This window comes from Saccopteryx leptura, chromosome 1 (assembly GCF_036850995.1).
Source record: "Saccopteryx leptura isolate mSacLep1 chromosome 1, mSacLep1_pri_phased_curated, whole genome shotgun sequence".
NCBI classification, from domain to species: Eukaryota; Metazoa; Chordata; class Mammalia; order Chiroptera; family Emballonuridae; genus Saccopteryx; species Saccopteryx leptura.
Window position 1 is genome coordinate 351923216 of NC_089503.1, and position 12280 is coordinate 351935495.

At 39.3% G+C, this 12280-nt stretch overlaps 1 protein-coding gene across 3 annotated transcripts in view; it reads right to left on the bottom strand.

The window, feature by feature from the left end:
- The window catches only part of KCNQ5 (potassium voltage-gated channel subfamily Q member 5), a 592119-nt gene that overhangs the window by 170628 nt on the left and 409211 nt on the right, over positions 1–12280 (bottom strand). The gene's annotated exons all lie outside the window — the stretch shown is intronic.

Genomic DNA, 12280 nt, shown 5'->3' on the forward strand with positions numbered 1-12280 from the left:
TGTGAGTGAACCTCGGGGAAAGGCCGGCTACAGTGGCCCATGAAGCAGTGGGTCATGGAATGAGAAGCCACATGGAATTTTAGGAAGAGAGCATCTCTGGAGCAAGCTTTCCATAGTCATCTTGTCCCCACAGGGGACAGGCACTGAGGTTATTGAAACTGGTTTGCCTTTAAAAGGTAATTAATTCCCTCTCTTAGCATTATGCTAAGTAAAATAAACCAGTCAGGGAAAGACAAGCACCGTATGATTTCCCTCCTATGTGGAATCCAGTGAACAAAATGAACTAACAAGTAAAACAGAGACAGAGTCATAGATAGAGAGCAGGCTGACAGCTGTGGGGTGGAGGTTGGAGGCCTGGAAGGGAGTGGAGGGATTGTGAAAAAAGAAAGGAGAAAAACTCATGGACATGAACAGAGTGGACATTGCCTGGGAGAAGGGGGTAGGAGAAGTTGAAGAAGGGTGTAGGGGGAGAAATGGCGAGAGACCAATACTTGACATGGGGTGTTGAACCCACAGTACAGTGTACAGATGACGTGTTGTAGAATTGTGCATAAAGAGATACCAGCATGATTTTGTGAACCAGTGTTACCCCAATAAAATCAGTAAAAAGGAAAAAAGTTAAACAAGTGGTTTCCTCTCTTGTGTTTAAACAAGGGTTGACTCAGCATGTATAATGTAGAGCAATATGTATTTTAAAAATATTTATTGAATTTATTTTATTAATTGATTTTCATTATAATTGCTTAATTATAAAAGCGATACATGATCTTTATTAGAACATTCAAACACCACAGGAATATAGAGTCTGGAAAGTAAAGATCCTAATCTACCCCGCATTCTCTCACCCCAGGTACCAAGATAAAAATCATTATCTTTTTAAAAAAATTTTATTTAGAAAATTGAATTTAACAGGGTGACATTGATCAATAAGAGTACAGAGGCCCTGGCCAGTTGGCTCAGCGGTAAAGCGTCGGCCTAGCGTGCGGAGGACCCGGGTTTGATTCCCGGCCAGGGCACATAGGAGAAGCGCCCATTTGCTTCTCCACCCCTCCGCCGCACCTTCCTCTCTGTCTCTCTCTTCCCCTCCCGCAGCCAAGGCTCCATTGGAGCAAAGATGGCCCGGGCGCTGGGGATGGCTCTGTGGCCTCTGCCCCAGGTGCTAGAGTGGCTCTGGTCGCAACATGGCGACGCCCAGGATGGTCGCAACATGGCGACGCCCAGGATGGGCAGAGCATCGCCCCCTGGTGGGCAGAGCGTCGCCCCATGGTGGGCGTGCTGGTGGATCCCGGTCGGGCGCATGCGGGAGTCTGTCTGACTGTCTCTCCCTGTTTCCAGCTTCAGAAAAGAAAATGAAAAACAAACAAACAAACAAACAAACAAACAAAAAATAAGAGTACAGAGGTTTCAGGTAAATGTTTCTATTGCATTTGAACTGTTGATTATGTTGTGTACCCATCACCCAAAGTCAAATCATTTTCTGTCACCTTATATTTGTCCCTTTTTACGCCCCTCCCCCACACCCGCCCCAATGTCCCCATATCACTCTCCTTCTGCTAACCACTTCACTTTTATCTATATTCATGAGTCTCAGTTTTATATCCCACCTATGTGTGAAATTATACAGTTCTTATCTTTCTCTGCTTTACTTATTTCACTCAGTATAGTGTTCTCAAGGTCCATCCATGGCTGAGTTTTATTTCATTGTATGTATGTTTCACATTTTCTTTATCCAGTCCTTTATTGAGGGACACTTTGGTTGTTTCCATGTCTTGGCCATTGTTAATAATACTGATATGAACATGGGGGTGCCCATGTATTTATTTATTTATTTATTTTTGTGACAGACAGAAGAGGAGAGAGATGAGAAGCATCGATTCTTTGTTGTGATACCTTAGTTGCTCATTGATTGCTTTCTCATATGTGCCTTGACTAGGGGGATACAGCAGATCAAGTGAACCCTTGCTCAAGCCAGCGACCTTGGGCTCAAGCTGGTAAACCTTGCTCAAACCAGATGAGCCCGTGCTCAAGCTGGTGACCTTGAGGTCTCGAACCTGGGTACTCTGCATCCCAGTTTGAAGCTATATCCATGGCACCACCACCTGGTCAGGCGCATTTGTTTTTACATTCCAATGTTTTCAAGTTTTTTAGGTACATTAGATACCTAGTAGAGGGATTGCTGGGTCATATGGTAGTTCAATTCTTAATTTTTTGAGGAACCTCCATTCTTTCTTCCATAAAACAGGTACCAATTTATATTCCCATGAGCAGTGAATGAGGTTACCTTCTCCACAGCCTCTCCATCTCTTATTACCTGTTTTATTGATAATAGCCAATCTAACAGGAGTGAGGTGATATCTCAATGTAGGTTTTTTTTTGGAAGTGAGAAGTGGGGAGGCAGAGAGACAGACTCCTGCATGTACCCTACCAGGATCCACCTGGCATACCCACCAGGGGGCAATGCTCGGCCCATCTGGGGCATTGCTCCACTGCAACTGGAGCTATTCTAGTGCCTGCAGCAGAGGCCATGGAGCCATCCTCAGCTCCTGGGCCAACTTTGCTCCCATGGAGCCTTGGCTGTGAGAGGGGAAGAGAGAGATAGAAAAAAGAGGGGGAAGGGTGGAGAAGCAGATGGGCACTTCTTCTGTGTGCCTTGGCTGGGAATTGAGCCTGGGACTTCCACACACCGGGCTGATGCTCTATCGCTGAGCCAAGTGGCCAGGGCCTTAATGTAGATTTGATTTGCATTTCTTGAATAACTAGTGAAGATAGCATCTTCTCATATATCTGTTAGCCCAGTGGTCCCCAAGCCCCGGGCCGCGGACTATTACCGGTCCGTGGGCCATTTGGTACCAGTCCACAGAGAAAGAATAAATAACTTACATTATTTCTGTTTTATTTATATTTAAGTCTGAATGATGTTTTATTTTTAAAAAATGATCAGATTCCCTCTGTTACATCCATCTAAGACTCACTCTTGACGCTTGTCTCGGTCATGTGATACATTTATCCATCCCACCCTAAAGGCCGGTCCGTGAAAATATTTTCTGACATTAAATTGGTCCGTGGCCCAAAAAAGGTTGGGGACCACTGTGTTAGCCATTTATATGTCCTCTTGGGAGGAGTATCTGTTTAGATCCTCTCCCTATTTTTTAATTGGATTGTTTGCTTGTTTGTTGCTGAGCTTTGTGAGTTCTTTATAGATTTTAGATATTAACACCTTATTGGAGCTGTTGTTTGCAAATACCATTTCCCATTTAGTTGACTGCCTATTTGTTTTGCTGTCAGTTTCTTTTGCTGTGCAGAAGTTTTTTAGTTTGATATAATATCATTCATTTATTTTTGCCTTTACTTCCCTTGCCTTTGGGGTCAAAGTTATAAATTGTTCTCTACAGCCAAAGTCCATACACTTAGTACAAATGTTTTCTACTGTGTAATTTATTGTTTCAGATCTTATATTTAGGTCTTTGACCCATTTTGAATTAATATTTGTGCAGGGGGACAAATTGTTGTCAAGTTTCATTTTTTTACAGGTGGCTTTCTAATGTTCCCAGCACCATTTATTGAAGAGGCTTTCTTTTCTCCATTGTGTGCTTTTGACTCCTTTTTGCAGATTATTTGTCCATATATATATGGTTTTATTTCTGGGCTCTCGATTGTATTCCATTGGTCTTACATCTGTTTTTCTTCCAATACCATGCTGTTTTGATGATCGTGGCTCTATAGTGTAATTTGAAGTCAGGTAGTGTGATACTTCCAGCTTCATTTCTTTTCCTTAGGATTGCTTTGGCTATTTGAGGTTTTTATGGTTCTATACAAACCTGGTGATTTTTTGTTCTACTTCTTTAAAAAATGACTGGGATTTTGATGGGGATTGCATTAAATTTGTATATTGCTTTGGGTAATATGGCCATTTTAACTATGGTGGTTCTGCTAGTCCATGAACATGAAATATTTTTCCACTTAATTGTGTCTTTTAAAATTTTTTTAAATAATGTTGTGGAGTTTTCAGTATATAAGTCCTTCATATCTTTTGGCAAGTTTATTTCTAGGTATTATATTTTTTGTTGCTATTGTAAAAGGAATTTTTTTTTTTTTTAGTTTATTTTCTGAAGTTTTATTGTTGGTGTATAGGTAAGCAACAGACTTTGGTTATTGATTTTGTATACTGAGACTACTATATTGGTTTATTGTTTCTAATAGTTTTTTGGTGGAGTCTTTGGGGTTTTCCATCTACAGCAGCGGTTCTCAACGCGCAGGCGACCCCTGTGTTTTGGTCGTTCGACCCCCGCCGGGGTCACGACCCACAGGTTGAGAACTGCTGATCTACAGGATCATGTCACTGCAAAAAGTAATACCTTTACTTCCTCTTTCCTGATATGGATGCCTTTTAACTCATTTTCTTGCCTGATTGCTCTGTCTAGAACTTCTAGAACTATGATGAATAAGAGTGGAGAGAATGCGCAACCTTATCTTATTCCTGACTTTAGAGGAAAAGCCTTCATTTTTTCACCATTTAGTATGATATCAGCTGATGATTTATAATATATGGACTTTATCAAAGGTACTTTCCTTCTTTTCTGATTTTATTGAGTGTTTTAAACATAAAAGGATGTTATATCTTATCTAATGCCTTTTCTGCATCTATTGATAAGATCATATGATATTTGTTCATTGTTTTGTTGATGTGGTGTATTACATTGATCAATTTTCATACTTTAAACCATCCTTGTACTCCTGGAATAAGTCCCACTTGATCGTGATATATTATTTTTTCAACGTGTTGTTGTAAGACCAGTGGCCAAGGTGATGCAAATTCCCATTGAATTTGGGAAGACAGTAAAGGAACTGTGGAGCAAGAAAATGGTGGGCCATTCCATTTATTAGAGTCTCACAACAAAGGCCAAGCAAGCAGGCAGGACAAAACTGCTTCTCCCTCACAAGACTCTCCAGCCAAATAGGCCGGGGGAGGGGGGCTTTTCCTTAGGAAAAAGCAAACAACGGCCCCTCCCAAGCAAGCAGGCAATTCATAATTTGCAATCTGCCACCCTGACGGCCAGCACCTACAGCCTTACATAGACTATACACACATGACACTACTCTGTGCTCAAGCACTAATCAGGCAAAATACAAGCGAGCAAGCCTAACATACTTGTTATACACTTATTTGCCCAACAGTTGATGTATTTAGTTTGCTAGTATTTTGTTTAGGATTTTTGCATCTGTATTCATTAGAGATATTGGTCTTTAGTTTTCTTTTTTTGTATTGTCCTTGCCAGGTTTTTGTATGAGGGTTATGTTAGCCTCATAAAATGTATTAGAGAGAACTGCTTCTTTTTCTATTTTTTGGAAGACTTCAAGAAGGATAGGTAACAAATCTTCTTTGAATGTTTGGTAGAATTCACTAGTGTAGCCATCTGGTCCTGGGCTTTTGTTTTTTGGGAGTTGTTTTTTTTGTGTGTGTGTGTTGTGACAGAGACAGAGAGACAGAGAGAGGGACAGATAGGGACAGACAGGAAGGAAGAGAGATGAGAAGCATCAATTCTTTGTATAGCTCCTTAGTCTCTTTAGTTGTTCATTGATTGCTTTCTCATATGTGCCTTGACCAAGGGTCTATAGCAGAGTAAGTGACCCCTTTCTCAAGCCAGTGAACTTGAGTTCAAGCCAGCAACCTGTGGGCTCAAGCCAGTGACCATAGGTCATGTCTATGATCCCATCCCAGTCTGACACTCTATCCACTATGCCACCGCATAGGCAGGCTTTTGGGAGATTTTTATAGTTGTTTCTATTTCCTCTCTGCTTATAGGTCTATTTAGGTTTTCTACTTCTTTAAGACTCAGTCTAGGAAGACTGTATAGTTCTAGGAATTCACCCATTTCCTCTAGGTCAGGGGTCGGGAAACTTTTTGGCTGAGAGAGCCATGAACACCACATATTTTAAAATGTAATTCCATGAGAGCCATACAACAACCAGTGTACATTACGCATTAGCCAATAAAAATTTGGTGTTGTCTCAGAGGACGGCTGTGATTGGCTGCAGCCACCTGCAACCATGAATATGAGCAGTAGGAAATGAATGGATTGTAATACATGAGAATGTTTTATATTTTTAACATTATTTTTTTTATTAAGGATTTGTCTGTGAGCCAGATGCAGCCATCAAAAGAGCCACATCTGGCTCACGAGCCATAGGTTCCCGACCCCTGCTCTAGGTTTTTGAATTTGGTGGCATATACTCTTTTATAGTATTCTACTATGATCTTTTGTATATCTATGATGTCTGTGCTAATTTCTCCTCTTTCATTTGGATATTATTTACTTGGAGAATTGTTTTCCAACCTTTCACTTTGAGTCCACATTTGTTCTTGTAGTTTAGATGTGTCTCTTTAAGGAAGAATATGGTTGGGTTTGCTTTTTGATATAATCTGCTACTCTGTATCTCTTTGTTGGTGTGTTCAGTCCATTTACATTTAAGGTAATAATTGATGCTTGAGAATTTCCTACAGCCATTTTATGTTTTATTTTTTAGTAGGTCTGTGTCTTTCATGTCACTGGTTCTTTCTTCTGTCTGGCTTGTTCTATTACCTAAACTTGCTACCTCAGTTTTCAATTTATGTATTGAGTTCTTTGTCTCTGTTTTTAAATTTCAACCTCCTTGGTGAGCTCCTTATGTTGCTTGTTGGTGTTTTCTCGAATCTCAGTGAGTATTTTCAGAGAATTTTGAATTCTCTATCATTTAAATCCAAGGTTTCCATGTGAATGAGATTTTTTAATGGAGATTTTTCATTTTCTTTTTAAACTATGTTTCTCTCTTGCCATGGTATTTGATTTTTTTCTTCCTTCATGGCATTTGAGGATGGTATTGTTAAGAACCATAACAAAAAAGCAACTAAAAAAATGAAAATAAAAATAATCCAATAAAATTAGAAAAGTTTAAAAAATTATGACAAGAGAAAAGCCATAGAAAACAAAGATTGAAAACCAAAAAATTGAAAAAGAAACAAGACACCCACAAAAAAATAAAAATAGAAAAATTAAAGAAAATCAAATTCAAAGGAGAAAAGGAGAAAAAAATAAGAAGAAAAAAGGGAAAAAGGAAAAAAGAAAAAATGGAAAAAAAAAGGAAAAGCAATTTTTGATTTTGAGAGGTTTCTTTCATTAAGTGTTGCTGTATTACAAGTTTAACTCTGTGAAGTTGCTGGGCAGTCCTCTGTTGAGATGTTGCTGTTGCAATGATGTAAGTGGAGCCACAGTCACATTGGTGGGTAGGGTGTGTTGTGAGCGCTTTACAGTTTTACGGCTCTAGCAATGGCAATCTCAGGCTTCTGGGTGATCCTCCTTACATCTCAACAGATCCAGGGACCAGATGTGTAGCACCTCTGTTCTTCAGGAGAGAGAGTAGCTCAGGAAAGCTAGTTGTGGGTTTTGTCTCTGCCACCCATACCTGAGAGGTGAGGGAGGCAGGATCTGGAAGACTGGGCCACAATTTAGTTTTCTTTGTCTCTACTGAGTGCAGGCTATAGGATGACCATGGGAACAGTGGCTGTGACCCTGTGTTCTGGTCATTTTGGTCTATCTCCCCCTCTGCTCCTTTATCGCACCACTTCTTCTTGAAAGAAGGAGATCCAGTCACTCTGGGTTTCCCTCTCAGCACCTCAGATAAAACCCAAATAGCCTGAGTTTCCCTCCTCCCTGTAGTACATCAGAGAAAAAAAAATCCAGTCACTACACATTTGTCTCCTTTTCAGAGCCCACCATGGAAGCATTTTATCTTCTGCTGCCCCTTTTCAACCCGTCCCATCTTTAGTCCATTTGGTGCATGGATCTTTCAGTGTGCCCGTGAGCCCATCTAGAGTTCCTTTTCCGTGTTATAGTTGTTCAATCTGTTGAAATTTCAAGGAGAGAAATTAGGAGTATCACTCACATTGTCATTACTCTGACATCATCTGTGAGTGGCCCCATTATCAAATTTAGAACAATGGTATTTTTTTTGCAAGTTTTAGGAAAATGTCTGCTTCTCAGAGCATGTGATGATGTGTTGTACTTTTGAGATGCCTAGTAGAGATGTATTCTTCTATTCTTCTGTTGCTTTGCACTAAGTAATTTACAAATATTTTTTATGATGAGAAATTATCCTCCAATATCATTGCTGTTTACATATAGTGACTTGAAATTACCTATGGGATAAATTTCCAAAGATGACTTTATGTACAGACAACCCACACTGTGCAAGATGCTGTAGAAAAACGGCTGAGAGATTAAACTGCAGCCTTGAGACAAGTCTTTGGTGTGGACTTTGAAATGCCAAGTCCTGTGGGGGCAGAACTCTGCTCCAACAAGCCTACTCTGATTGTTTATAGGAAGTGGTTGATTCCTATAGCCATTTTCCTACATACTTGGGGGGCATCGGTTGGTCCTTTTTCTCTGCACGTGAATCCATTGTTGACTAATTTGACCCTGGCTCTGCTAATTTGCTTGATGAGTGAAGACACAAATAAATACAATGAGGCTGCAGAGATCTGGGCTCTCAGTCCTAGAGGCTGGAGTGCCCTGTACCTATCTTTATGTTGTGTCTTGTGTGTTTTTTCTTAAGTCCTGCAGCACCTTCCTTTCATGCACACTCATTGCTGAGCTGGTTGTGGCAAGTGGCACCTGAACAGGGACCGAAACAGAACAGAAACTTGATTGGAACAGTGACCCAATTGGAAGAAGGATTGCCAGAGTGATTAAGAAAATAACTGCTGGACCCAGAGGGGAAATGGAGGCCTCAGTTCAGTTTATCACAGGAAAGTGGTAAGGACAACCTCAGGAAAATACAGCGTAGCAATGGGGAGCGGAGATGGTGTTATGAAATGCCATCCCTATATCTGTCTCTTAAAACAATTGTTAAAGATTGGCGGGGCTAAACCTAGCGAAGTGAAACATTTATTTATTTATTTATTTATTATTATTATTATTATTATAATTAATTTTAATGGGGTGGCATTGATAAATCAGGGTACATATGTTCAGAGAAAACATCTCTAGGTTATTTTGACATTTGATCATGTTGCCTACCCATAACCCAAAGTCAGATTGTCTTTCATCACCTCCTATCTGGTTTTCTTTGTGCCCCTCCCCTACCCCCAACCCCTCTCTCTCATTTCTCCCTCTTCTCCCCCCCACCCCCCAGTAATCACCATACTCTTCTCCATGTCTCTGAGTCTCATTTTTATGTCACATCTATGTATGGAATCATACAGTTCTTAGTTTTTTCTGATTTACTTATTTCACTCAGTATAATGTTATCAAGGTTCATCCATGTTGTTGTAAATGATCCAATGTCACAATTTCTTATGGCTGAGTAGTATTCCATAGTATATATGTACCAAAGCTTTTTAATCCACTTGTCCACTGACAGACACTTGGGCTGTTTCCAGATCTTCGCTACTGTGAACAATGCTGCCATAAACATGGGGGTGCATTTCTCCTTTTGGAACAGTGCTATGGTGTTCTTGGGTATATTCCTAAAAGTGGGATAGCTGGGTCAAAAGGCAGTTCCATTTTTAATTTTTTGAGGAATCTCCATACTGTTTTCCACAGTGGCTGCACCAGCCTGCATTCCCACCAGCAGTGCAGGTGGGTTCCCTTTTCTCCACATCCTCGCCAGCACTTATTCTGTGTTGTTTTGTTGATGAGCGCCATTCTGACTGGTGTGAGGTGATATTTCATTGTGGTTTTAATTTGCATTTCTCTAATGATTAGTGATGTGAGCATTTTTTCATATGCCTATTGGCCATCTGTATGTCCTCTTTGGAGAAGTGTCTATTCATTTCTTTTGCCCATATTTTGATTGGATTGTTTGTCTTCCTGGTGTTGAGATTTATAAGTTCTTTATAAATTTTGGTTATTAACCCTTTATCAGATGTATTGTCAAATATATTCTCCCATTTTGTAGTTCAAGGGTAGTCAACCTTTTTATACCTACTGCCTACTTTTGTATCTCTGTTAGTAGTAAAATTTTCTAACCACCCACTGGTTCCACAGTAATGGTGATTCATAAATTAGGGAAGTAACTTTATAAAATTTATAAAACAAAGTTACAGCTAGTTAAAGCATATAATAATTACTTACCAAGTACTTTATGTCAGATATTTGCTGTTTGACAGATTAAATTTTTATAAAACAATTTACTATAGTTAAATCTATTTCTTTTTTTATACTTTGGTTGCTCCACTACCACCCACCATGAAAGCTGGAACGCCCACTAGTGGGCGGTAGGGACGAGGTTGACTACCACCAGTGTAGTTTGCTTTTTTATTCTGTTCTTATTGTCTTTAGCTGTGCAAAAGCTTTTTAGTTTGATATAGTCCCATTTGATTATCCTGTCTTTTATTTCACTTGCCTGTGGAGATAAATCAGCAAATATATTGCTGCAAAAGATGTTGGAAAGCTTACTGCCTATGTTTTCTTCTAAGATGCTTATGGTTTTATGGCTTACATTTAAGTATTTTATCTATATTGAGTTTATTTTTGTGAATGGTGTAAGTTGGTGGTTTAGTTTCATTTTTTTTCAGGTAGATGTCCAATTTTCCCAACACCATTTGTTAAAGAGGCTGTCTTTTACTCCATTGTATGCTCTTACCTCTTTTGTCAAATATTGTTGTCCATAAAGATGTGGGTTTATTTCTGGGTTATCTTTTCTGTTCCATTGATCTATATGCCTGTTCTTATGCCAGTACCAGGCTGTTTTGAGTACAGTGGTCTTGTAGTATAACTTGATATCCGGAAGTGTGATACCTCCAGCTTTATTCTTCTTTTCCAAGATTGCTAAGGCTATTCATGTTTTTTTGGTTCCATATAAATTTTTGGAATATGTTTCTATAGTTCTATATCTTTGAAGTATGTCATTGATATTTTAATTGGTATTGCATTGAATTTATAAATTGCTTTGGGTAATATAGACATTTTAATGATGTTTATTCTTCCTAACCATGAGCACAGTATATGCTTCCACTTGTTTGTATCTTCCTTGATTTCTTTTATCAATGTTTTATAATTTTCCAAGTACAAGTCTTTAGTCTCCGTGGTTAAATTTACTCCTAGGTACTTTATTTATTTATTTTTTTGCAATAGTGAAGGGGATTGTTTCCTTAATTTCTCTTTTTGACAGTTCATTGTTGGTGTATAAAAATGCCTCTGATTTCTGAGTATTAATTTTATATCCTGCCACCTTGCTGAATTCATTGATCAGATCCAGTAGTTTTTTGACTGAGACTTTAGGGTTTTCTATATACAATATCATATCATCTGCAAATAATGATGGTTTTACTTCTTCTTTTCCAATTTGGATGCCTTTTGTTTCTTCTTCTTGTCTGATTGCTGTGGCTAGGACTTCCAGAATTATGTTGAATAAAAATGGTGAAAGGGGGCACCCCTGCCTTGTTCCTGATCTTAAGGGGATTGCTTTTAATTTTTGCCCATTGAGTGTGAAGTTGGTTGTGGGTTTGTCATAGATGGCCTTTTTCATGTTGAGGTATGTTCCCTATATTCCCACTGAGAGTTTTGATCATGAATGGGTGCTGAATTTTATCAAATGCTTTTTCTGCATCTATTGAAATATCATATGGTTTTTCTCCTTCCTTTTGTGATGAATCACATTAATTGATTTGCAAATATTGTACTAGCCTTGCCTCCCCAGAATAAATCCCACTTGATCATGATGTATGATTTTTTTCATATACTGCTGGATCTGGTTTGCTAATATTTTGTTGAGGATTTTAGCATCTATATTCATCAGAAATATTGGCCTATAATTTTCTTTCTTTGTGTTGTCTTTGCCTGTTTTTATTTTTATTTTATTTTTTACAGGGACAGAGAGAGAGTCAGAGAGAGGGATAGACAAGGACAGACAGACAGGAACTAATAGATGAGAAGCATCAATCATTAGTTTTTTGTTGCGCATTGTGACACCTTAGTTGTTCATTGATTGCTTTCTCATATGTGCCTCGTCCGTGGGCCTTCAAGAGACTGAGTAACCCCTTGCTCGAGCCAGCGACCTGGGGTCTAAGCTGGTGAGCTTTTGCTCAAACCAGATGAGCCCGCACTCAGGCTGGCAACCTCGGGGTTTGAACCTGGGTCCTCAGAATCCCAGTCTGACGCTCTATCCACTGCGCTACTGCCTGGTTAGGCTTTGCCTGGTTTTGGAATCAGAATTATGCTCGCCTCATAAAAGGAGCTTGGAAGTCTTCCTTCCTCTTGAATTTTTGGAAATAGCTTGAGAAGAATAGGAGTTAGTTCTTCTT